This window comes from Rhinatrema bivittatum, chromosome 3 (assembly GCF_901001135.1).
Source record: "Rhinatrema bivittatum chromosome 3, aRhiBiv1.1, whole genome shotgun sequence".
Taxonomy (NCBI): domain Eukaryota; kingdom Metazoa; phylum Chordata; class Amphibia; order Gymnophiona; family Rhinatrematidae; genus Rhinatrema; species Rhinatrema bivittatum.
In genome coordinates this window covers 377972550-378000041 of record NC_042617.1, presented here as the reverse complement: position 1 = coordinate 378000041, position 27492 = coordinate 377972550, and the positions used below count along the sequence as shown (strand labels likewise).

Below are 27492 nucleotides of genomic sequence, written 5' to 3'. Positions count from 1 at the left end.
ATACTTCACTTTGACTACATATACAGCACAGCTCACTGCTTCAACAGCAGGAGGGAATGAGGAAAAGAGGATTTATATTCAAACAACCAACAAGGACTAAATTGCACAGGCTGGGTAAACAAAAAGGTGTGGGAGTAGCTTGTTTATTGTGGTGGTTACTACCCCTAACCATTTAGGCTTGATACTTCACATTGATGCAGCTCCAGCACTGCTCTCTATATCAATGGCGGGGGTGGAAAGAAATTAGAACCAAAAAGTTACCAATAAGGGCCCTGACCTCAGCAGTCAGAGTAACAGATACGTATGAGAAAAATAAGTATGAAAGCTTGCTGGGCAGACTGGATGGGCCATTTGGTCTTCTTCTGCCGTCATTTCTATGTTTCTATATTTTCCTTTCATTACTTCCTAATTTTATATCATTTCTTTTGCTTTTTTTTTTTTTTTGTTAGGTTTGGCTGAGTAGAGCAGAAAGGCTTATCAGATGCTCTCTGAGTTTTGAGATTCCTGTTTTTATATGTGTGGTTCCCCCCCCCCCCCCCCTTAATAACTTTGGAGCAACAAAACCTAGCTGCACCAAATTTTCAGGCTATGCAGAAAGGTGCATTCAGCCAAATGCACCTTTCTGCCTGCACTTCAACATGCATTTTATGTGCACAAAACTTGCTACTGATGCAGCAAGAAGATTTGCATTCAGAAAATGCGCATTGTATGGAAATCCCATACAAATGAGGGCATTACGCAGTACTCCTTGATGCAGAGAGAGTGCATCAGTCCAGTGCATCTTTTTATTAGAGCTGGAAACTGAACTCCGGGTCAGAGTCCGGGTCAGTGCACTACTGCACTGGCACTTAAAACCACTAAAAAAGGGATTTAAAAAAGTTAAACAATTTCCTTGGATAAGTCTGGCAGAGGGTAACAGCTGTGCCAAATGCATATTTTACACTTAAACATGTTTTTTTTAAACTCCCAATGCATTTTCATTTAATTAGCTTATTGCATCAGGAGTTAAAAAAATAATCTGAACATTAAAAAAGTGCGCTAGCGCAGAATTTCTTAACACATTAATTACCGCATCAGCCTCTTTGCACATAGATAGGTCCTTGGCAGGACATCATATTTATTTTCACTTTTCAAAGCTGGCGATTGGGTGGGGGGAGCACATGAAAGGGGGCAAAGCTGCTGCTTTTCAGAAAGAATGCATGAGGGGGTTGAACCGAGTCTATCTAGACCGTTGCACACTCTGCTTGTTTTATCTTTTGGTGCAGTCTTGCTCTCCTTCCCCATTCTCTCTTTGCCTTCCATTCAAGTCTCTCTTGCTTTCATTCCCTCTGTGTCCACCTGTGGACAGGGTCTACGTGCCCGACAACCAGAACAGACCAGCTGAAAACATTTCATTTGTTTTGTTTTTGTAATTTTTATGTCACCGTTTTATTTTATTTTAATTCATTTTGTTTTAGTGCGCACTTATATTTTTTTAAATGCACATTAAAATCCATTTGGTGTGCATTACCATGATTTAATGTGCACTAAATCAAGTTTAGTGCATGCCAAAAAAAGTTGCATGTGCTGAATAAAATGAAACAAATGGCAGCACATCCCTAGAACAGAGGGATTATCACACAGAAATAAAAAGCAGTCAACAGAAAAGTTGCAAACCAACTCCAAGACAGAAGAGAGAATGATAAAGGTAAGAGAGAAAGAATGAGAAAAAAAACAGGGTATCCCTGGAAAGAAGCATCCCCACCCCTCCCCAGACTCTTCCCTTCTTAGCTTCTCTCTATCCCAAATCCCTACCCCCTTCTACAGTTCTCTCGCCTCCAGATTACTTCACCCTTGAGTGCCAACTAACTTGACGGCTCACTATTATCCCAATAGGGAGGAAATTCTACTTGCAACACCATTTTCACAGAAAATTGTTTTTTTAGAGCGTGGCTGTCTTCAGATACTCACCCCTACAGTTTCCTACTAATTTCCCAGCTTCTGCCTAGTAAGCATCACCCCCCACTGTGTAAAACAGTCAGCTTGTAGTGAATAAGGCAGAGGTTCCCCTTCAGCATCTGTACTACACAGTGGACTGTTCCCTAGACCACACAGTGTACAAACAGGGCAACATACACCAGAGCCTTAGCCAGGCAAATTTGGCACCTATAGCCAAGAGAAAAAATGTGCCCTCTCCCTATATACAACATTATTACTGTATATTAATGATAAATAAAACTGAGAAACTAGAGGCCTGTATGGTGGTGGCATGTGAGCAAGTGTAGAAGAGGTGGAGCCAAGGGCAAATCTGCACAGACATTCACTGCGCTGCCTTCCCACTGGGATTGAGCAAACTGAATTACTCAAGGGCACCCACAACTGTTCCCCACCCTAAATTAAAAATAAAGAAAATATACCTCTGTCCCATCTACAACTTTATTTTCACAAATGTTACATAACAGAAATACATTCATTTATATGAATATGGAATTCAGATACACCACCCAAATATGAATTTTTTAAACTTTTGTTTATTGATCTATAAAACATGTTACCACAGCAGAAATATACAAGTATACCTTCATAGGTGAAGAACATGTACATAATATATAATTTCTGGTATCAACTCAGTAACAGAAGTACAAATTCTTCACTACCAGCCACTTTGAAACTATCACATAACTATACAAAGAAAGCATGTCTCAAATCTATGTAAAGTAAACCTGCCATACAAAGTAGTACTGGCTCTCAGGACTCAAACAGCATCAACTCAACCTATGAAAAGGCAGCACTCAAAATATTAAGCCAAGCTCTAGACACCATACATCTCCAACTGGAAAAATAGAACAAGCTAGACTGCAGATCCCTGCATATAATCAACATACTTCACCTCAGTCAAAGAGGCAGAACACAGACTCTTATCAAATACAGAAAAAGGGACCATAAAGTAGATACAGAAATATGCAAAAAAAAAAATAAAAAATGAACTGGAAACCCCAGGAAGGCTGACTCTGCATGTAGTGCAACACTGGAGAAAGAGAAACTGTTATGCATTTCTTCCTGTACTGTGCAAAATATAAAGAAATCATAGATGCACTTTCCCAAAACAGATATATTTCAGTCACTGAACTTAAAATGTTTTCTGCCTTTGCTGTCTGAGGATTTTATTTTTTCCAATTGTGTTGGTGCTGTTATTTTTCTGTCTTCATTGCCTTCCTCTTCTCCATTTTTTTACAAACTCCTTTCTAGAGTCTCTTTTCATTTTCTAATTCTTCTCTTGTTTGCTTTTCTTCCTCCCCTACATATGTCTTTGCCTTCTCCTCATCCCTGCAATTTCTGGGACCACACAGTGGCACAGTGTTATGGCACCCTTAGGATAGTGGCACTTATGGCTATGGCCACATTCATCATAGACTGACATATTCACATAAGAAGATTAGATCAGACCAAGGTCCATTGAGTCCCGCATTCTATCTCCAACAGTGGCAATCCAGGTCATAAATACCTGGCAGATTCCATAAAGTAGATCTAATTCCTGTTACTCATGGGATAGCAATAGTTTTCTTTAGTCTACTTGGCTAATAATGTGTTATGGACTTTTCCTCCAGGAACGTGTCCTCTGGCAATGGCGGATGTGATCACATTCACTCCTTGAGGCCAAAACAACAAACAGCTCACTTGTAATGTCCCCATCTCCTCTAATGCCTATGCTAGTATCTTTCATACATTGACCTTTTCTGAAACATCAAGATTTTGTGGGGGTGGAAGAAGGAGTCAAGGCAAGAACTGGAGTAGAAGGAGATGAAGTCAGTATAGGGTTGTGAGGATGAATGGAGTAAATAATAGGTTGGTTAGGCCTTGAAGTACTGCTGCCTAGCATGCAGCAGGTGGCAGGATCCTGAATGCATAAGGAGAATGGAAAGAAAGATGGCAAGGTGAAAGTAACCCCCCTGTAAGTTTTAATAGGCTTGTGGACCCTTGGTACTGAGGTTTGGTTGGGGCTGCCTAGAGGGGAGGCCCACTAAGCCCACACCATCAGTTGGCAGAGAAGCACTGAGGTGGGACCATCTGGAGCTACACCTATACCAGCCGCCTCTCCCACAGATTGAGCCCTTGAATTCTGGCAGCCAGAAAGTCTTAGCTGGGTTCTTAGGGCAGTCCCAAGAGGAGTTCAAGGCAATGCGTGGGTCTGGGCAGGCAACAGACAGCAGAACCAGGCCAGGGGTCAAGATGGGCAGCAGACAGCAGAATCTGGAATCAGGCCAGAGGTTGGGGCAGGCAGCAGATGGAGTGAAGTCAAGCTCAGAGCCAAGGTTGAAGTCCAGGAAGTCAAGCTGAGGAAACAAGAAACAGGAGAAGGACCAACAAGAAAGATAGGGACAAACCAGCAAGACAAGGCAAGGCAAAGCAAGGAACCAGGAACAAAGAGCAAAGCAGGTGACTAGGAACAAGGCACAAGACAAGGAACAAGGCAAGGAATGAAGCAACATGCACTGGAACAAGAAGCACCAGGGAACCTGTTGCTGAGGTGTCTTAAGGGCATCTGAAGTAGGTTTATATAGGCCAGGCCCTGTGATATCATCAAAGGGACTTTCCTGCCATGGCTCCTTTAAGAGTCAGGATGCTGGCACACATTTGGGGATGATGTTATCCTCATTGCAGGTGTGACCTGGTTGGTGGTATCTCTGCCGCAGAGACTGTTTGCTGGCATCGGGGTTAAGTGTGATGGCTTGCAGGGCCATCCTATGAGTCATCAATCATGATACGCCCATCCTTTGTACTTTCCCAAGTTTCACATCTTTCTCTTCTCTTATCCACTCTCAATCACCTCTAAAGGAAGGGGGGAGAAAGGATCCTTCTCCTAACATCTAAACCCACTCAATAAGTTAAACATAAAATAGTTTCCAAAAACATATAACCTGTATTGATGACACATACAGCAAAATGGTGTCAAAATGTTAAATACAGAGCAAAGGCCAACAGTAAGCAAAATTACATGACTATCATTCTCTTACACAATATAAGGAAAGCATGCCTAGTCCAATGCACAAAAGTGGCACGTGCAACCTGCCAGATGCAGACAGTGAGAAGGCACAAAAGACACAGTCCTTCAGCAAATAAGTGACATTAGGCACTTTTATGCTCTGCTGGCTCTTCAATTATGGTGTGCAGTAGGCAGCTTCTTCGACTCATATAATGGATATCAATTTCCAACCATTTCATCTCTGGTCTGTGGTCCTCTAATAAATAGACTCCAGTGAGAAGTGAATGATGTGGACTTGGTAGAGTTGGTAGACAAGATACTTGTTGTTTATAGGGTCTCAAAGCTCTGCTGGGTTGTAAAAGATCAGAAAATGATGTTTTCTCAGCCTGTAGATGGATTGTTGCTGCCAATCAGGCACTATATATACTGCCTTTGTGCTAATGCCCAAGGACTTCAACTGACACTATCCTCCTTCTCACCCCACCAAAGCCCCAATCTCAAAGTAACCCCTCACCCAGTGTCACACACACAGCAAAATGGTGTCAAAATGGTGTCTAGCCAGTGTCACACTCCCTACCATCTCTGTGCTATAACAAAGACCCTCCATGGTTCCCCATCTCAGAAGATCCTGGCCTCCTGGATCACCCCTTCCAAACCAGTGGTGTATCAAAGACCTTGCAGCAGCTCCCTTTGCAGAAAATCCTGGTCCCTCTGGTCTCCTCCCTCTTCCAGATTATCAACTAATGGTTTTGGATGGTCATCGGCCTTCCACCTGCAGGAGGGACATAGGCCCCCTCCTGCCAGTACTACTGAGCTAGCAGTGCATCACCACTGCAGCCCTAGCTGTCGCCATTCAGCATAGTTCATTTGTGTTGGTGAGGGAGAGATTGCATTCTTCCTTCCAGTAAAGAAGAAGATATTTTGGAATCCTGATTTGAGATTCTGGAGGAGTGGGAAATTCCAGAGCAGGGGAAGGGCACAGAAGGACTTTCTAAGGGTGGGGGGGGGGGGGGTAGTACCATTAGAAAGGAAGGTGATTGCTGGTCAATAGGCACAGGGACATTGCCTAGATTTAGGACAACTCTCCCTGCCCCTAAGTTTGGGTTCCTAAATTAGGAGACTAGTGCCCCTAACTCCCTGCCCATAGGTTTGGGATCTTAAATTAGGTACCTAATGCTGAAAACTAGCATGAGATGCTTAGCTTTCCTTCCTCAACCTAACCCTGCCACCAGAGCCACCCACGTTTTGAGTTCTCAACTAGACATCTTAGTTGGGGCAAATTTTCAGGCAGTTAATTATTTTTATTTCTTTGATTTATATTCTGTTTTTCGGTACTTCAAAGTGGATTTCTTTCAGGTACTGGTAGGCATTTCTCTATCCCAGCAGGCTTACAATCAGGGAGGATAATTTTCAAAACTGCTCACATGCACTCATATACGTATGTATATGGGCACGTGTAAAGTTTCTACAGTATTTTATAACCTGTGCACAAACGATGTGTTCAGGTTACAAAATAGGAGTACATACGTGCACAAACATACTCGCATATGTAAAAACCACAAGCCACACAAGTTTGGACTTATAGGGATAAGTAGAAGCATTTATACAGATAGATTTATCCAACTAAATAGCGGCACATAGTTGGATAAGTCTGAAAAGCACTACTTAGATAGACAAGTAGGACTTTTTGGACGTGTCTGGATATGTAAGATTACAAGATAAGTCTAAAAAAGCACTTCTTAGCCGGATAAGTCTTAAAACGCTACTTATCCAGCTAACTGCCTGATTCAGTAAGACTTTTCTCCCATTTTGTGTCTACGGGAAAATACCTTAATGAATCGGCCCTAAGGGATAACTGGGATAGCTGGGAAAGTTTTTTAAAAAGTGCTAAATATCTGGTTAAATCTGCCATATCTGCTAAATGTACTACAGGGGTATAGCTTGAACTCATTCACAACATCCCATACTTACTTCTGCTGACCCTTCCAGATCTCACATGAAAGACAGCTTTCTTCCTAATATTACTACAGGTGCTCATACGTCCTTTTCAGCCATCAGACAGGAGAGGGTATTGCTTAGCCCAGCACAATCATGGAAAATGAATGGGCTGAAAAAAAAAAAAAGGGAGAAATTTACAAAACAAATGCAAGAAAAATGACTTCTCTATACCTAACAGCTTTGGAATTCAGAGCTCTTCCTAATCAGAACCCTCCACATGGAGGAGTATCAATGTCATTCAGAGGGAACAAATCAAAAGGCATTTTCAATTTTCGAGTTTTAGCTCTCTCACAGGAGGAAAGTAGAGCAATTTGCACTCGTTTGTAAATGTCATGCAATTTTCCCTCTCAGAGGATGCCTCTGCAAATAAGATGTCGCATCTCGGCGAACACTCATGCATAAATACTTAAATCGCTTCTTGCCACTAGTTAGGTATGTGAGAGAAACAGTTTACTGTCTGGCTGGCTGTTAGTTTTTACATTTTCATTGTTTGATTTCACAGATGAATTGGAGTAAATGAGGAAAATACCCTTGAAACAGGTTTATTATGGAAATATGGCCATGATAGGATGTTAATTTGGCTTGTGTATGTTATTTTTTTTTTAATTTCTAAATTTCAAATTTTTGCTCATTATGGAATTTTTCCCATTTTCACAATTTTTAATACACCCCTATAAAACAGGACATCATCTTGGTAAAAGCTATACCAAACGCTGCCAAGTTTAAAAAGCTAAGCTGCCCGCTCTCCCCATCCCATCCCCTCTCTCACCACCCCCAGCAGTCAGATCTGTGGCAGTGATGGAAAACTATCAGTGTAGGAACATGGTAAGCAGGCACCCTTGTTTCTGCGACTGCTCCTTCTTCCTCTCTTTTGCTTCCTAATTAGAAAGTGTAACCCCCTCTTCAGGAACCTTTCAGAATGCAGATCCTCACTGTAGTCCCCAGGGAAACTTCTACTCACAACTCTCTGTCTCTTCTGAAGTCATACTAGCACAGGTCACAGCAAGCCACAGGGGTGCTAGGATTCATTCTGACAGGAAGGAGGAAAAACTTCTAGGCCCTAGACACACAGGATGGAAACCCCCACACAGACTCTCACTTCCTTTGATCTCTTGTAGGTCACTGTACTATGCTTGGGATATCCTTGCTTCAGGGCACCTTTGCCACTGAAGAAACAAGCTCGATACTCTGGTTGGGTGTTCAAAAAGATTTTATTGCAACCAAAAATACTTAAAGTCCAATTCACAACAGAAATTCTCCAATCTTCTTTCAAAGTAAACAGTGCAAGTGTAATGGAGTAGCTACCCCTCCAGTCTTTCTGGGCCTATCACAGACTCTATGGGGGTCACTTCCTGGTTCCTGGGGATCTCTCCACTACTGTGCCCGGAGCTTCCCGCTGTGCCTGTACCTCGCCTCCTGACGGTGCGGACCTGTGGGGCTCCTCCCCACAGGCATTAACAACTCGCACCTCGGGTTAAGAGTCCACATACCCACAAACCATAACAGATTGTCAAATTGATGGACCCGGCAGAGGTATTGGCTCTTCAGGCCATTCCTGGCCTGGCACAACGGATCAGTGAACAACAAAAATTCTTGGAGTCCCTGGCCGCTGCCAGAGCAACCTGAGCTCTCGTTTGGATGCCACTGTGACTGCCACTACTACGTCTATCAAGTTCAATACCTCTACCTCTTCACCAGCTCCTCGGCTGACCGTGCTGCTGCCGGCACCACCACGTTTCTCAGGAAATTCTCTCATGTGTCGGGGCTTCCTGAATCAATGCAATATACATTTCTGCTTGCAACCCGCATACTTCCCAGATGTGATCACCAAGACCACATACATTCTGGCTCTTCTGGAAGGTAAGGCCCTGGCCTGGGCATCGCCTCTCTGGGAGCGAGCAGATCCCATCCTTCAGGACCTTCCAGGGTTCCTAGCCCTGTTTTGGTCAGTCTTTGAAGACCCCGGCTAGTGCCATTTCGGGGTCGACTCTTCTTCATCTTCAGCAGGGCTCTCGCCCTTTAACGGACTACGTCATTGAATTTCGAACTCTCGCGTCAGAGTTGCATTGGGACTCCGACTGTCTGCGCTCCATCTTCTTGGAGGGGTTGAGTCCTCACATAAAGGATGCTCGTGAATTGCTCACCTCCTTGGACTCTCTTATTGACCTCACTGGGTGCACTGACTGTCAATTACAAGAGCACTCTCTCAAGTCCAGAGCATCCCGGAAACCAGATTCAGGACCGTCCCGAGCTCGACGTTCGTCCTCTTCTAGACTGACCACTCCACCTAATCCTACGGAGGAAGAAACCATGCAAATGGGTAAGAGTAGACTCTCTCCCAAGGAACATCGTTGTCGACAGCAGTCTGACCTTTGCTTGTACTGTGGTCAGGCCGGGCATGCCATCGCTTCATGTCCAGTCTAGCCAGGAAACTGTCAGGCCTAGGTTCTGCTGGAGGACTTCTCCTAGGCCTGACTTCACCAACTCCTCCACTGATCATCCCCATTTCCATTCGGATGAACAACCAGGAAATCTACACCTTAGCCTTGGTGGACTCCGGGGCTGGAGGGAACTTCATCTTGAAGCAGCTCACTGAGCACCTGCGGATCCCCACCATTCGCTCTCCGGTTCCTTTGCTACTCTCGTCTATCCACAGGAAACCTCTGCCTGGTGAGATCACAAACACCACCGCTCCCATCCAGCTTTGCACTGGAACCTTGCACATGGAGACCATCTCATTCCACATCCTACACAAGGCCATCCACCTGGTTGTCTTGGGATTACCCTGGCTTCAGCAGCACACTCCACAGTTTGACTGGGCTACCCTACAGCTCTCCCAGTGGGGGTCAGCCTGTCACCAAAACTGATTGGAATCCATCTCACCATTGCCTTGCATGACGACAGTACCCTCTCTGCCCAGTCTCCCACCACAATTTGCATCCTTCTCCGATGTCTTCTCTAAAAAGGCCACAGATACCTTACCACCTCATCACTCATACGATTGTGTGATTAATTTACTGCCCAATACAGAGCCTCCATGGGGTAGGACCTACCCTCGCTCACAGACTGAGACTCAAGTCATGTTAGAATACATCCAAAGGGTTCATCCAGCCCTCCAAGCTCCGGCAGGGGCAGGGTTTTTCTTCGTGGGGAAAAAAGATAGCTCCCTGCATCCCTGCATCAAGATTACCATCAAGGATCGCTACCCTTTGCCACTCATTTTAGAGCTTTTTGACAGGCTTCAAGGGGCCAAGATTTTTTCAAAGTTGGATCTCCGTGGAGCCTATAATCTGGTCTGGATCCAGGAGGGGTGAATAGTGGAAAACCGCCTTTTACACACGCAAAGGCCACTTTGAATACCTTGTGATGCCTGTGGTATTTCAAAATTTGATGAACGAAGTTTTCATAGATATGCTGTACCAATGCATCGTCATATATCTTGATGACAAGACCTCCAAAGTCATCGCCGAAATGTCTCCTGAGTTCTTCAATGCTTGCGAGACAATCAATTTTTTGCCAAGCTCGAGAAGTGCTCCTTCGAGCAAGAGACTGTGCCTTTCCTGGGTTATATAGTATCCAGTCAGCGGTTTAGGATGGACCCCCAGAAGCTGAAGTGCATCCATGATTGGCCTCAACCTACGGGTCTCAAGGCCTTCCAAAGATTCCTTGGCTTCACCAATTACTACCACTCTTTTATACACCATTATTCCACCTTGACAGCCCCACTCACAGCCATGACCCGCAAGGGCACCAACCCTTCCCAGTGGTCACCGGAAGCCATGACTGCCTTTCAGGATCTCAAGTCAGCCTTCCTTAGAGAACCATGTCTCCGACAGCCGGACCCCACACGCCTGTTCGTGGTGGAAGTCGACGCCTCCGACGTCGGAGTTGGGGTTGTGCTGAGTCAGTTCTCCATTACACACACGCTCCACCCTTGCTCTTTCTTTTCTCAACGCTTTACACCTGCTGAACGAAACTACGGCATCGGGGACAAAGAACTGTTGGCCAACAAATTGGCCTTAGAAGAATGGCGACCTTGGATTGAAGGGGCCGAACACCAGATTACAGTGTATATATGACCATAAGAATCTCCAGTATCTCCACCAGGCCCAGCGATTAAACAGCCGCCAGGCCCGCTGGTCTCTCTTCTTTACGAGATTCAACTCCATATTACGTTACCGCTCAGGAGATAAGAATGGTCGTGCTGACGCCCTCTCTTGATCATTCTTCACTGAAGATGTGCCTGATATCCTGTGACACATTATTGGCCGCAAAGGTCCTTCTGTGAGCCACTTTTTTGATGCCTCCGGGTAAGACAGTGGTTCCTCACCTGCTGCGGCCGAAGGTTCTGCAATGGGCCCACGACTCATTGACCTCCGGACACCCAGGTCAGTCCAGCTTTCTATATGGAGCTGCTGATGCTCAGTCCCTCTGGGCACATTTTCTTTATCTTCTGTGTAGTAAAACAAAAAAACAAATGAAGATTAAGATTTTTGCAGTAAGAAAAACAAATGAATATTAAGTTTATTGCAATAATAAAAGCATATGCACAGGGGTGCAAATTAAACAAAACATTCAAACCACTTGAAAGCACTGTCTCTTGGGGCATACATGTGTCTGTAGACTCGCTATGTTTTCTTTTGTGGTGCTTGTTTTTATCCTTTGGCTTTCCATAACAGCAGTGGTTTTGTCTGTGCTCGGCTTTTGAGCTGTTTGGTGAAGACAGAATAAAAGTATATTAAAAAAGTATTTGTGCTATTATATTGGTAGAAAAAGAGTTCCATCAATAAACTAATACCTTTGACACCCATGATGATATATTTTGGAAAGATGTTTTTTTTTTTTTCACTTACAGCTTGATATTGATCTCTTATTTGACCTCCTGATTCTTTTCTTTATACCACCTCAGTGTTTTCATCTGTATCCTGTTCTTGAACTGTGTGTTGTACAGGCTCAGGTTCTTGCGATGTGTGTTGTATTGGCTCAATGTTTTGGGCTGCCCCCTGCTCTTGAGCTTTGGGGACTAAAACAAAAAAAAGGCCTATGATAATGGTAATGCCCTAAAATTCATGGGTTAACGTTAAAACCGAAAAGCCCTATGAAAATAGCAAGGCCCTAAAATACACAGCCTGCTGTGTCTGCATAAGTCAGCTTGTCTTTTATTAGGAGATTTTCTTTTACCGATTGCCAATACGCTAGAATAAAACATACAAAAACATTTAAAATATATATAAATCAATAGGGGTCCATCTGCTTTTCATATTTTGAAAGACCCCCAAAAAAAAACAACATACTTGGCTGTTGTGCCTCCTGCTCTTTTAATGAGATTTCTACTTTGCAGGGCCTTAAGCTTATGATCTGCATGCATAATGACACTTCCTATATCCTTATACTTTTGTTTTTGCAAACGCTTTTTCTTCCTGTAATAAGGATGCTGTATTTGGATTTTAAGCATTTCTCTTCTTGAATTGAAAAAATAAAAAAAACATATAATGGTATAAAAACCCACTACCAGTGGTCTATTTGTTTTTGTAATACAGCATAATAATAAAACTAAGAGTGCTTGCATTGTTGGATTAACTTTTGGACTGCCTGTCTTTCTGAGGTTTTTTTTATAAGAGGTGTGATCATAAGAACATAAGAACATGCCATACTGGGTCAGACCAAGGGTCCATCAAGCCCAGCATCCTGTTTCCAACAGTGGCCAATCCAGGCCATAAGAACCTGGCAAGTACCCAAAAACTAAGTCTATTCCATGTTACCGTTGCTAGTAATAGCGGTGGTTATTATCTAAGCCAACTTAATTAATAGCAGGTAATGGACTTCTCCTCCAAGAACTTATCCAATCCTTTTTTAAACACACCTATACTAAGTGCACTAACCACATCTTCTGGCAACAAATTCCAGAGTTTAATTGTGCGTTGAGTGAAAAAGAACGTTCTCCGATTAGTTTTAAATGTGCCACATGCTAACTTCATGGAGTGCCCCCTAGTCTTTCTATTATCCGAAAGAGTAAAAAACCAATTCACATCTACCCGTTCTAGACCTCTCATGATTTTAAACACTTCTATCATGTCCCCCCTCAGCCGTCTCTTCTCCAACCTGAAAAATCCTAACCTCTTTAGTCTTTCCTCATTGGGGAGCTGTTCCATTCCCTTTATCATTTTGGTCGCCCTTCTCTGTACCTTCTCCATCGCAATTATATCTTTTTTGAGATGCGGCGACCAGAATTGTACACAGTATTCAAGGTGCGGTCTCACCTTGGAGCTATACAGAGGCATTATGACATTTTCCGTTTTATTCACCATTCCCTTTCTAGTAATTCCCAACATTCTGTTTGCTTTTTTGACTGCCGCAGCACACTGAACTGACGATTTCAATGTGTTATCCACTATGACACCTAGATCTCTTTCATGGGTAGTAGCACCTAATATGGAACCTAACATTGTGTAACTATAGCATGGTTTATTTTTCCCTATATGCATCACCTTGCACTTGTCCACATTAAATTTCATCTGCCATTTTGATGCCCAATTTTCCAGCCTCACAAGGTCTTCCTGCAATGTATCACAATCTGCTTCTGATTTAACTACTCTGAACAATTTTGTATCATCTGCAAATTTGATTACCTCAATTGTTGTATTTCTTTCCAGATCATTTATAAATATATTGAAAAGTAAGAGTCCCAATACAGATCCCTGAGGCACTCCACTTCCCACACCCTTCCACTGAGAAAATTGTCCATTTAATCCTACACTCTGTTTCCTGTCTTTTAGCCAGTTTGTAATCCAGGAAAGGACATCGCCACCTATCCCCTGACTTTTTATTTTTCCTAGAAGCCTCTCATGAGAAACTTTGTCAAAAGCCTTCTGAAAATCCATGTACACTACATCTACAGGTTCACCTTTATCCACATGTTTATTAACTCCTTCAAAAAAGTGAAGCAGATTTGTGAGGCAAGACTTGCCTTGGGTAAAGCCATGCTGACTTTGTTCCATTAAACCATGTCTTTCTATATGTTCTGTGATTTTGATGTTTAGAACACTTTCCACTATTTTTCCTGGCACTGAAGTCAGGCTAACCAGTCTGTAGTTTCCCGGATCACCCCTGGAGCCCTTTTTAAATATGGGGGTTACATTAGCTATCCTCCAGTCTTCAGGTACAATGGATGATTTTAATGACAGCTTACAAATTTTTACTAATAGGTCTGAAATTTCATTTTTTTAGTTCCTTCTGAACTCTGGAGTGTATACCATCCGGTCCAGGTGATTTACTACTCTTAAGTTTGTCAATCAGGTCTACCACATCTTCTAGGGTCACTGTGATTTTGTTCAGTCCATCTGAATCATTACCCATGAAAACCTTCTCCAGTACAGGTACCTCCCCAACATCCTCTTCAGTAATCACCGAAGAAGAGAAATCATTTAATCTTTCCATGATGGCCTTATCTTTTCTAAGTGCCCCTTTAACTCCTCGATCATCTAACGGTCCAACTGACTCCCTCACAGGCTTTCTGCTTCGGATATATTTTAAAAAGTTTTTACTGTGAGTTTTTACCTCTACGGCCAACTTCTTTTCAAATTCTCTCTTAGCCTATGTTATCAATGTCTTACATTTAACTTGCCAACGTTTATGCATTATCCTATTTTCTTCTGTTGGATCCTTCTTCCAATTTTTGAATGAAGATCTTTTGGCTAATATAGCTTCTTTCACCTCCCCTTTTAACTATGCCGGTAATCGTTTTGCCTTCTTTCCACCTTTCTTAATGTGTGGAATACATCTGGATTGTGCTTCTAGGATGGTATTTTTTAACAATGACCACACCTCTTTCTAACTATTTTTCTCATTTTCTCAAAGTTTCCCTTTTGAAAGTTTAGCACGAGAGCCGTGGATTTGCTTACTGTCCCCCTTCCTGTCATTAAATCAAATTTGGTCATATTATGATCACTATTGCCAAGCAGCCCCACTACCGTTCCCTCTCTTACCAAATCCTGTTCTCCACTGAGAATTAGATCTAAAATTGCGCCCTCTCTCGTCGGTTCCTGAACCAATTGCTCCATAAAGCTATCATTTATTCCATCCAGGAACTTTATCTCTCTAGCGTGTCCCGATGATACATTTACCCAGTCAATATTGAGGCAATTGAAGTCTCCCATTATTACCGCACTACCAATTTGGTTAGCTTCCCTAATCTCTCTTAGCATTTCACTGTCAGTCTCATCATCTTGATCAGGTGGACGGTAGTATATTCCTATCACTATAGTCTTCCCCGACACACAAGGGATTTCTACCCATAAAGATTCAATTGTGCATTTAGTCTCATGCAGGATGTTTATCCTGTTGGACTCTATGCCATCCCGGACATAAAGCACCACACTGTCTCCCGGGTGCTCCTCTCTGTCATTGCAATATAGTTTGTACCCCGGTATAGCACTGTCCCATTGGTTGTCCTCCTTCCACCATGTCTCTGAGATGCCAATTAAGTCTATGTCACCATTCACTGCTACACATTCTAATTCTCCCATCTTACTTCTTAGATGTCTGGCATTAGCATACAAACATTTCAAAGTTTGTTTTTTGTTTGTATTTTCATTCTGCTTTTTAATTGATAGGGATAAGTTAGAATATTTTAGCTCAGGTGAGTTTTTAGTTACAGGCACTTGGACTACCTTTCCTATTATTGGAACCTCACTGTCGGGATGCCCTAATTCTAATGCATCATTTGTATCCTTTGAAGATACCTCTCTCCAAACCATGCACTGCTGAGCGACTGTCGGCTTTCCCCTTTGTTCTAGTTTAAAAGCTGCTCTATCTCCTTTTTAAAGGTTAGCGCCAGCAGTCTGGTTCCACCCTGGTTAAGGTGGAGCCCATCCCTTCGGAAGAGACTCTCCCTTCCCCAAAAGGTTCCCCAGTTCCTAACAAAACTGAATCTCTCTTCCTTGCACCATCGTCTCATCCACGCATTGAGACTCTGGAGCTCTGCCTGCCTCTGGTGACCTGCACGTGGAACAGGGAGCATTTCAGAGAATGCTACCCTGGAGGTTCTGGATTTAGGTTTTCTACCTAAGAGCCCAAATTTGGCTTCCAGAACCTCCCTCCCACATTTTCCTATGTCATTGGTGCCCACATGTACCACAACAGCCGGATCCTCCCCAGCACTGTCTGAAATCCTATCTAGTTGACGCGTGAGGTCCGCCACCTTCACACCAGGTAGGCATGTTACCTGGCGATCCTCACGCCCACCATCCACCCAGCTGTCTACATTCTTAATAATCAAATCACCAACTATGACGGCCGACCTAACCCTTCCCTCCTGGGCAGTAGGCCTTGGGGAGATATCCTCGGTTCGAAAGGACAGTGAATCACCTGGAGAGCAGGTCCTTGCTACAGGATCCTTTCCTGCTATACCAGGTTGATACTCTCCAATCATGAGACCTTCTTCCTCCCAGGCAGCACTATGGCTGCCAGTCTGAAGTTGGGACTTGGCTACTATATCTGTGAAGGTCTTATCTATATACCTCTCTGTCTGCCTCAGCTCACTCTTTGTTTCTGTTTCTCCTGCATTCTGATCCTGTATTTTACAAAAAACATAAAATCTCTACTCAATATTAAAAATAGAAGCAGCTGCTGGCTAATGCCTTAGTGCAATTTTTCTAAAAAAGATTTAAAAAATTAAATTTAACTTGCCTCTTGATTAGAAGAAGAATCCATCTTTCCCTATAGCTTCTGTACACTGTTTAGTCCAGCGCAGACAGCTGAGCTTAAGGTCAAATATCAAAGCTGTTACAAAGACATCCTTTAGCTCAAAAGGTTTTATTAAGTATGTATGTATATCTTTCTTTAATTAGAAAAAAAACTGTTGGTGGGATATCTGCAACTATCAAGGATTATGTGTTACCAAACAAATGACTGCATTGTCCCCCTCCCCAAAACATGTCTAAATGTATCCATCACTTCATGACAAGCCTGGACATGTCAGTGTTATGATTTGTGGGTATGTGGGACCTTGGCCCAAGATGCAAGTTGTTACTACCTGTGGGAAGGACCCCCACAGGTCTGCATCATCGGGAGGAGAAGTCAGAGACAGCGGAGAGTTCTGGGTGAGGCAATGGCGAGGTCCCGCAGCACCAGAAGAGGGCCCCCATGGAGAGTAGACTGGAGGCAATACCTGGACTAGGGACCCCAAGGGAACGAATGCCAGATAGACCGCAGAGTGGAGGACGTGAGGCTTGGCCAATCAGGAGGTACTCCAGAGGGCAACCCCGAAGGGAGGAGCTGCACAACGTAGGATGACAATGTAATGCCATAGGCCAGCGCACAGGACAGGAAAGCCCGAGCTGAGCCTCTAATGATGACGTAGCACTGCCCTGAGGAGTATGGAAGTGCTGGCAGTCTCAACACAGTACATAGGTGCGACCCCGAGGAGCAGGGAAGCACACAAGTCCCAAGGAAGCCAGAGAGTGCTACCCTGAGGAGCAGGGAAGCTCCAACAGTCACTGTAACACGGAAGCGTGGTCCTGAGGAGCGGGAGGTGCAGTCCCAAGGAGTGGGAACCGTGGACAGTCTTGTTCAGGCTGCAGGCGCAACCCTGAGGAGCAGGGAAGTCCCTCTGTAGAACTCACAGATAGCTGAGGTGTCCCAGAGGTAGCTCCAAGGAATGGAAGGCCTTGTAGGTTAGATCCCAGGAGATGCAGAGCCAGCCCGATGAGCGGGGTAGGCAAGGAGAGCGAGTCCCCAAGGCGTGCACTGGCCCCCAAGGAGCGGGTATCAGATAGGGTTCAAGTCCAAGGCATGAAGCGTAGTCTCAGGAACACGTAGACTACATCTCCTGTCATGCCTCATTCCTAATTTGCCTTGGAAGTCTTTGGGCAGTTAAACAAGAGAATATCTGTTTCCAGGTGATAAGAGAGGAAAGAAGGGTGGAAACAGGACTACATCCCCTGTCATGCCTCATTCTTGACGTGCCCTGGATGTCATCAACCCAACTTGTCCAGACTTGTTCCAGACTTGATCCAACTGTTAGGGAATGAAAGGTGGATCTGTTTCCCACATCATGGGCAGACAGCTACAGTGTATCTCAAAGACTGCTCTATGTAATTGTTTATTTGTAAAAACATCTAAAAAGCTGAGATGAGGCAGAAAAAAACACAGGAAGCAGATGATGTGAAACTTTTACTATATATATATATATCTTAAGGGATTTTCAAATAAAAAACAAACAAAGTTTACAAGCCTCTCAGGAATCCAGAGAGTGTGATAAAAAGCTTCCCGCTGGAATTCTGCAAAACTATGTGACCCGACCCTATGATTTGATACAGAAGATAGAAGGTAAGAAAAATAAATAAATCAAATTTGACTGTCTTTTTTTTCTTTCATTTCTTAAAGTGATAAAAAAAAAATATATATATATGCTGTTAGTTTTCAAACATGCACAGGTTTTAAAAAGGCTTATGGTTTTCAATACAATACTTTTCTAACAAATATTGGGTCATCGTTTTTTCCCTTTAAAAAAAAAATTAATATTAAGACATATAATGGGTCAAGGAGGAGTGGATGGGGAGGAGTGGATGGCAGTGTATCTACTTCCCCCTCACTGGATCAAACATAGATCCCTGCCTGCAGATTTGTTATAAGAAAGGAGAAGAATGCCTGTAATTCTACACTTGTGTTCTGGCAAAGAAAAAATCTAAACTGACTTGTTACCAATGGCCAGCATTAGTGTAATTTCTGTCCCTGGCTATAATTAATAGTGAGAATGTGAAAGGTTGATGCAGGAATGGCTGTAGGATTTAAAATAAATGGTTTCCACACATTCTGAAGTACACTATCTGTAGAAAAGGGGGATTTTTAGATGTAAAACAAGAAAGTATGCAGGGAGGACACCAGAATTTTTATTTTATTTTATTTTATTTTTTTGCATGGCTAGTAATAAGAGAAAGCTCCTAATTCTGCTCTGCATGCCTTATTAGGAGAGTTTCTGTGAACGTGCAATGTTACAGAGCTGTGGGGGTACAGGCTGTGGTATTGTGTCACTGTTAATGAGATGACACCAAAAATTGAATAGTGAATAGTAAGGGGAAGTTCCTAATTCTGCTCTGTGCTTACATGTTAAACCTGTGAATAAAAAAAAATGTAATGGTTCGCCTTTAAATATCCTGTTAAGAAAGGTATTTTTCAAATTATTATTATCATTATTACTACCCAACAAAAACTGCATTTAGCCCTGCATTTTACACTTCTCCTGAAAGGTGTGTCTAGGCCTTCCCTCTGTATGGGGGAAGAGGAGCACTGCTGTGTTGTCAATAACCAAACATGGCGTCCCACTTTTAGCCATGATATCATTTCCAGTGATGTCATCCAAGATGGAGACCCACTTTTAGCCACAATGTCATCCAAAATGGTTTCCACCATGGGCAAAAAGGGGCATAGCTTGGGTGGAGGTAGGCTAAATATAAACAAAGGAGCAGAGAAAGGGGTGGAGCTTAATCCAGAAGTGGACATTGATTGGCTGGGAGGTGAGGCCAGTGGGTGTGACTTAACCCAGAAGTGGATGTTGATTAGATGAGGGGCTGGAAAAGAGGTGGGGCTTAAATAGGAAGTGGGCATGGTTGCCTGTCAAAACAACGTTTTTACATTTGCTGTACCCCTTGACTACTCACCAATAATAAATACTTAACTTTTACTAGTAACTCAGAAGTTCAAGTAAATAGTAAATTTATCATGGAGAAGACGAACAAAGAATATATACACATTAATTGGTATATAAGAAAAGAAAAGCAGCTCTAATGTTGAAAAGGAGGAATAGGTTTGCAGTGAATCCTTAATTTACCAAGGCAGGGAAAATCAGTGATATCTGGGCAGTGCAGCCATCCATAATGCTGAGTATAATCAGACTAGGCAGTATACAAATCATCAGATGTAGCAATAACCCAGTAATATTTTTTACCCCACATACTCACAAAAACCTGTTTCCCCAATGTCTCCAGCCTTTAATGGGTGCACCCAGCCAAAAAGAATAATAGGGAATGGGTGGGGCTTTTAATAATGGTGAGCTGGCAGGATGGTAAATGTTCAGGCACTGTTTTCTATAATTCTGATCCTATCACTGAGAAGGCACGAGAATGAGTTACTTGTCAACGGGTAGATCTCAACATAGAGACTTTTAGTAACAATTTCCCCTGTGAGTATAATGGGAGAGCAGGATGATAAAGCTCAAGCAAGTTTGCTAAATGTCAGACAATTTAAGTTCAATATTTTGAAAACAAGTGTGGGGAACTCTTGATGCTCTACTAGCTGGCCCTAGATCCCTGTCTGGTAGGTAACAGCTAGGAGGGACAAACCGTTTCTTGCAGCATCTTCCCCTAAGGTTGCCTGCAATGGTTCAGTCCTTGTCCAGAAAGGGCGATCAAGCCTTAGTGAGCGTGGTCAGTTTCGTTTGGGTTTTGTTGAAAGAGGAGCTGATTTTTGCTCCTGTGCTGCTTTTGGTTGGGAGACTACTCAATTCCAGTGCACCCCTTGCCTAGTAGGGGCTGTTCCTTCCTGAGAGTAAAAAGGACTTTAGTACGAAATTTTCCAAATTTGGTTGGACCCGGGTGCAATTCTGTTCCTGCTGGTGAGGCAACCCTCGCAACCAAAGGACAGGAGAGAGAAGACCTAGTTATTGTTTTCCATCCAGTGAGAGGATGTCAGGGACTCCTCACCCAGTGGTGAAGTTTTTGGATTTTTGAGAGTTGCGTTTTAGTGAGGAGGTTTTTTTGTACTACCCCTCCTCATTGTGTGGCTGGACAGTAAAAGCCCTCCTGTTATCCAGAAAGGGACCTTTTCCCTAAGAGTCCAGTGGAGAAGAGTTTTAAGATCAAATTGGAGACCCCCAAGCAGTTCTCAATTCCAGGGAATGCAGGACACAAGCTGGGGACATCTGGGACTCTAGACTGCAGGTTCGAGACTTTTTCAGGATTTAGGAGACTCTCAATAGGTTTCTCTTCCCAGCTGGGACCCTTGCCCCAGACAAAAAAGAGGGGTGAGTTGCTCCCAGAGAGTAGGTACTAAGGACATCTGCACAGAGTGAAGAAGAGAGAGTTCCCTATATATGACCCAGATTGAAACAGATGTGAAGTAAGACAATTAACCCATCAACTGGATATTTACTTAATTTCTGCAAATCAAAGTAAAGTTTCTTTTGAACACCCACATCTGTCCTGCCTGTTTCTACAGTTATAACATCACTAAAGGGCAGAGTAACACATCTCAGAAACGATTCCCATTCACCGCCTAGGCCTAAAAGGTTAAGCCTTTCCCCCATAAAAGAATCCACTTCTTGGGACTTGTTAAAATTGGGGAAATGGCAAATGAGATGGCCCCTAGAGAAATTCTTTTGTATGGCCTTGGACTACCATAAAATCCAAAAAAAGGGTTACATGAGAACTATAATTTTGAATTCAACCCTCTGCTTCACTGGAAGCCAATGTAAGATCTGTGACAATGTACTTTTCCCTCAGTGAAAGGTAAGCTTAGATTCAAATTCTCATAGCAAGTTTCTGGTGACAGAGATCTTACTCTATACAGCTTTTCTAGATGAGCAGGACTATAGCAAATTGCACACTTACAGAGAGACTCTATGTTCTACCTCAGCTAGGCTGCTGAAGCAATAAAGGCATAGGAAGAAAAAAATATATTGCCTCCTTTTATCATGAAATACCCCTTTTTCACAATTGGTGTTACTTAGTTTAATCTCTGAGGAGGACATCTGTTTGTGGGATCTCCTCGGAAAAAGGTGTCAGTGTCTGTGTTTCTCTTTCCTCTCGGCTGTGTATATCAGGACACAGCCAACCAGTGCCCAGCTTCTTCAGGATCCAGAGGCCTGATTCTCTCTGTGGGTCAACCAATGGCTTCTATCGAGGGAAAATAGTCAAGATGCAGCTAAATTCACTTCTCTCTCCTTCCTCAGTCCCTTCTCCTCTCAGGACTAACAGCTGGGTCCCCATTGCCCGGGAAAACCATCCTGATGAAAGTTTGTTTTGTCTTCCTCTCTGTGATAGGCTGAGAAACCCACTACTGTTCATTCTGAGTCTGAGGGAATCTCATTGGCTCCACAAGTCAGTCAGTCCCCTCAGGCAGCTTCCCCTCAACCTGATGTCAATGTTTCTCTTCCTGTTTTTCAATTGATGTTATCCTGGCAGCTGTTGTTTTTTTTTGTTTTGGGTTTTTTTTTAGCAAACACTGCCCTCCAGCAGCACAAGGCAAATGCTGAGTTAAAACAGAGACAGTCTCTCTCTGCTCAAAAGGATAAATGAAACAGTGTCCTTGTGACCTTTTGTTATAGTATTAGAAACACAGTGGCCAACTCCAGCATTTATCAAAAGCCCTGAGTCACAATTACTAACAATTTCTTATGTTAGTAATTGCTATATCCTCCCAATAATGTGGACTATATTTAGGATTACATGTAACTATTTTCTTTTGAGATATATGTAAGGGAAGTTTTGATATTCTAATTGTAACCTAAATTTTTCTTTTCTCTATTCATTGTAAAATGTTTAAGAAATTCAATAAACTATAAATTTAAAAAAAATAAAATAAAAAAAAAAAAGCCCTAAGTCACACTGTATGGTCTGAGCACGAAGTAAGCTGCTGGGGATGAGACCCAATTTAGGGGACCTTACCACTCTCCATTGGACACTGCCTTCTTGATTTAAGAGATCAGGGCCACCCAATAAAGCCACAGCTAAAGATTAGAAAAGTAGACCTGTTTTTGCTGCTGCCTTCTGAAAGTAAGGTCTGGCCAAGTTAAGAGCCTTGACTATTGGTGTTGCTGCTACCTGAAGTTAAGGAGATGGAGATACCAGATTTCACAGCCCTTTGAAAGTGATGGGGCTTGGATTGAGTTTTTTTTTTCAACACTACCCAAATCTGAGAAGATTTGAAAATGAGAGACCGGTAGTTCAAAAATTAAAGTGCCGAGGCTGCATCCCTACCATAAAAGAATCAAAAGGCGCACAAGGTCCCACATGGTGAAGCTTTGTTCAGTCCTGCCAGAGATGCCAGAACACTGAGGATGGATTTTTCATACATCTGCATAAAAGCTTTCCTTCAGAGTTTGGAAATTTTGCTTTATTTCAGTAATCATAGCAAAAAAATTTTATAAAGGCCAGTATTCAAAGGCATTTAGCTGGATAACATGATTTATCCACCTAAATGCCAACTTTTTAATATGTAAGACAATTATCCGGCTAAAAAGCCAGAAAAAAAAACAGAGGCATTCTAGGGACATTCCAGAGCAAATACATTTATCCAGCTAACTTACAGGCCGATTCAGTAAAGTCCGCGGGAAAGCGGACGAACGCACATTTTACTTTCTGTATCCCGCGCGCATACCTAATAGGGCCATCAACATGCATTTGCATGTTGAGGGTGCTATTAGGTGCCGCGGGTTGGACGTGCGTTTTCCTCCCCTTACTGAATAAGGGGTAAGGGAAAACGCGTGTCCAAGAGCAGGCTGTATCGGCCTGAATGCTAATATTAAGCTGTATCCGGCTTCATGTGTCCGGATAACTTTAGATATAACTGAATATATTGTTACACATTTGGGGGTAGATTTTCAAAGGGGTACGCGCGTAGGATACGCGCGTACCCCCCGGAAACCTACCCCAAACCCCCCCCCCTGCGCGCGCTGAGCCTATTTTGCATAGGCTCGGCGGCGCGCACAAGCCCCAGGACACGCGTAAGTCCCGGGGCTTGCATGGAGAGGCGTGGCGGGGGGCGTGGTGAGGGGCGTGGCGGTCGTGACGCTGTGTTTTGGGGGCGGCAACGCGGACGTGGTTTGGGCCCGTGGGCATTCCGGAGGCATGGCCGTGCCCTCCGGAACAGCCCCCGTGTTGGGTGATGGCGCGCCAGCAGCCCGCTGGCGCGCGCAGATTTACATCTGCCTCTGGCAGGCGTAAATCCGGCGATAAAGGTAGGGGGGTTTAGATAGGGCCGGGGGGTGGGTTAGGTAGGGGAAGGGAGGGGAAGGGGAGGGGAGGGCGAAAGAAAGTTCCCTCCGAGGCCGCTCCGATTTCAGAGCGGCCTCAGAGGGAACGGAGGCAGGCTGTGCGGCTCGGCGCGCGCAGGCTGCCCAAAATTGGCAGCCTTGCGCCCGCCGATCACGGGATAAGCGCGGCTACGCGTGTATCTATTGAAATCCCGCGTACTCTTGTTCGCGCCTGGTGCGCGAACAAAAGTACGCGTTCGCGCTAAATTATAAAATCTACCCCTTGGGTTCCTCTCCACTTCCTGCCCCTAAGGCCATGGGTTTGGTGGTGATGTGTAACAAAAGAGGATTCACTCAAGAAGGGGCCAACACACTTCATTTGTAAGTCCCGGGGCTTACAAATGTCTGCAGTATAGCAGACAGAGTCTCCTTACTCATGGTTTCTTGGTCTCACTGCTCCCCAAATATAAGAGGATCAATACTCAAAAGATAATCGTTCATCTAAGTTAATCGGATAGACATATGTGGCTAACTTAGATGGGATATTCAGTAGCATAGGGATAGGGCACATCCATCTAAGTTTGGACCTGCTATTGAGCAGGTCTAACTTAGCCGGACAACTTATCCAGCTAAGTAGCACCGCCCCGTGCAGCCATTACTTGCCCACAAGTCTTGAGAGAGCTTCGATGCAAACAGTAAGACCAGGTCAGGACTGTAAACGTCATGATGACATGATGCCCAGAGAGGGGGGCTAGCAATTTTGGCAAAATTTAAGAAAAATAAGCAGAATATAAATAAATAGAAGCTGAGGAGCAGGTGAGGGGACCCAGACCACCTGTGCATCACCATCTCCCAACATCTGAGGCAACTTCTTAATGCCTCATGAGAAGCACTTCTATTTAGGGACAGAAAGCTTCTAATGATAGAGAAAATTTGGGTCATGGTTAGCACAGAGAAGTTTATAGAATCAAACGCAGCAAAATAAATGATGCAAGGAAAAATAGTTCTAAAGAAAAAAATAAAACCCACTCCAAGGGACTTTCTGAGTTTTTAATGATTCAGAGAATACTAAAAAAAATGGGTGAAGCTGAAGAATGTTTTTATTAATAGATAAAATGCTTTTTCAACTTAAAATGTAGGGGAAAATGACATTTTAATTAATATTGGTTGTAGCCATCTGCTCCAATATCAGATAGTATGAGCCTATACATCACTGAAAGGTATGGACTGTCCCCTGCATACCCTGCCAGCCAGACCCAGCTATGTGAGCAAGTTATTATTTATTATAGATGAAGCCTTCCAAACATCCCCAACTACTAGCTGTTTTCTATGATGTCAACCAACATCTATGACCTGTGTTAATCTCCCTAAACAAGTTTATATACATGCCGGTTTACCCATTTTCTTCTCAGCTCATCTGTCTCATGACCATTTCTATTTTCCATATTCTCTTAGGGATGATATCTGAACAGACAATCCTAGCTCAGGGAATTAAAACTGTTATCCAAGTATTTCCTAATTCTTACTATAAATTTCAAACCAGCACTCAGGCACGTGCCCAGAAACATGGCCATTTTATAACTTACCTGCATATATGTATGCATGTTATAAAATAGCCTGTCTGCATGCACATGTGTGCCTAATTTTAAGTGAGTGCACAAATCCCGCTTCTATTGTGAGTGTCGGAGGATTTTAAAAGGGATGCATACCCACCCCACTGCCAGTTTAACCAGTTCATCCACCAGTTCATCCAGTTACAGCTAGGTCCTCCAAACCCCCTGTGAGGGAGTCTATAGGAAACTTCCTCAGACTACCTTAAGGGACCGGGAACAGCTGTCTCGCCCGGTCCTCCTTAAGATCCCGACCCACAGGGAATCCTGGGTAAAGGGAGGAGCCCCTCACCAGAGAATAAGAATTCATGGCCTTGAAGGGTTAAGCAGGGCTTGGGGAAGACCTGTTATGTTTAAGAGCAATGTCTTAACTGAAGTTAAGGTCAGCTGCACTTATTTATTTTTTTGTTTTGGTTTATCCACTGTAAATAAACTGCCCTAAGGAGCATCCAGAATCTGCCTCCTTATTTCTCTGACTATTTCCAAGTTGCTATCACCCAAGTTATCACACACCCCTAGTTTAATAGCCTTCACTTACTCCTGTTACCTCAGACTCTTAAATCATCTCCGTTTTGGCTAGTTTATATTTTATTTTAACTTACGCCTCCTCCACAGCAGAAGTAAACTTACACGCCACTGGACCTGGGCACACACTCAGGCATGTAAGTATTTTCTGTGTGCCCATGCCCTGCCCATGCCCTGCCCAGACCCATGCACGCGCCCTGCCCCTTTGTGAAATCTTTTGAGATACGCGTGCAGTAGGAGATACGTGTGTATCTGGGTGGCTTTTAAAATTCTGTCGGTGCGCACCAGCCCGACTTGTGCATGCATCCTCAAATTGATGCACACGCCGGGCTTTAAAAATTCACCTATATGAGCTCAACTCTCTTGCAGACCACCAGGTTATCGCTTCCTTGGTGAATTAAAATAGGATGTGGAGGAGATGCAGTTCTCACCTCTACATTAAAATTGGTATCTATTGATCCAATCTCGTTTTGTCTACTTCCAATCCAGAGCACATCTAGAACCTCTTTTGGTTCTAATCCTAAATGCTCTTACCAAATCTTGTCTACAGTTCACTTCTTTACCCAAAATATGGGAGTGGATGCAGATCAAAACTAACATTCCATAGGCCTGCTATGACCTGGCAGGTTAAACCTTCCCTCTTAGGTAATACTTCTGCCACCACGACCCACTGTACCGACCTGGTTGACCTCTGGAGAGCCATAGCTTGTTGTACCAACCCAGCTACCCCCAAGTCCTGCACTGCCACTAGGTCATGCTATCCATTCACTTTCCACTACTTCATCCATAACCTTTCAGAGAGTATGCCATGGCTTTAAATTGTCATGCAGTATCCTGCCTATTGGTTTTGAGTTCAGCATCTTTCTTCTCTAAGCGTTAGACTTCAGCTATCAAATACAGAAAGGAGTTCAAATTCTACATTCCCTAGCTAAATTCTAATATGGAAAGAGAGATACTATAAAACTGGGAACGTTATTTATTAGTGAGACTGACATTTTCAGGTTGGATTTCTCCATTACGGAAGGCAGGTACTAAAGTATTTTAAAGGCTCTCATATTTAAAACCATCTGCAGCCGGCACACAGATAAAATGTTCAGAGATGTGTATATAATACAAAGGTCACTGAGCAATAAGTTATCAGAACACAAGCATAATATCAGCAACAATGCATTTCCATGTGATGAACATGTTTCTAATGATACAGTGTTAGGAATGGTTGCTGACATATACAAGTGCAATATATAGAGTGTGCCATGCATAGTATAATCGTGGTGAAAATATTCAATAATTTATTCCACTAACCTGGTCACGCCAATTATTTTTTATATAATACAACAGAATTCCAAGGGTTTCATATTCGCAAATCTTCCAGCATCTCCATGTTCAGGCCACACATTAAAAAAAAAAGTAGGCCCGCCACTTTTTCA

The 27492-nt window shown here is 43.3% G+C and overlaps 1 long non-coding RNA gene across 2 annotated transcripts in view; it reads right to left on the bottom strand.

Annotated features, from left to right (window-relative positions):
• Positions 1-4910: 4910 nt before the first annotated feature.
• LOC115088799 overlaps positions 4911-27492 on the bottom strand; it is a 59448-nt gene continuing 36866 nt past the window's right edge. For both annotated transcript variants that reach the window (XR_003855891.1, XR_003855890.1), the window contains 3 exons: positions 11292-11414; positions 6935-7070; positions 4911-5311 (listed from right to left, as the gene is read on the bottom strand). This is a non-coding gene — a long non-coding RNA (uncharacterized LOC115088799). The remainder of the gene's footprint in view (positions 5312-6934; positions 7071-11291; positions 11415-27492) is intronic.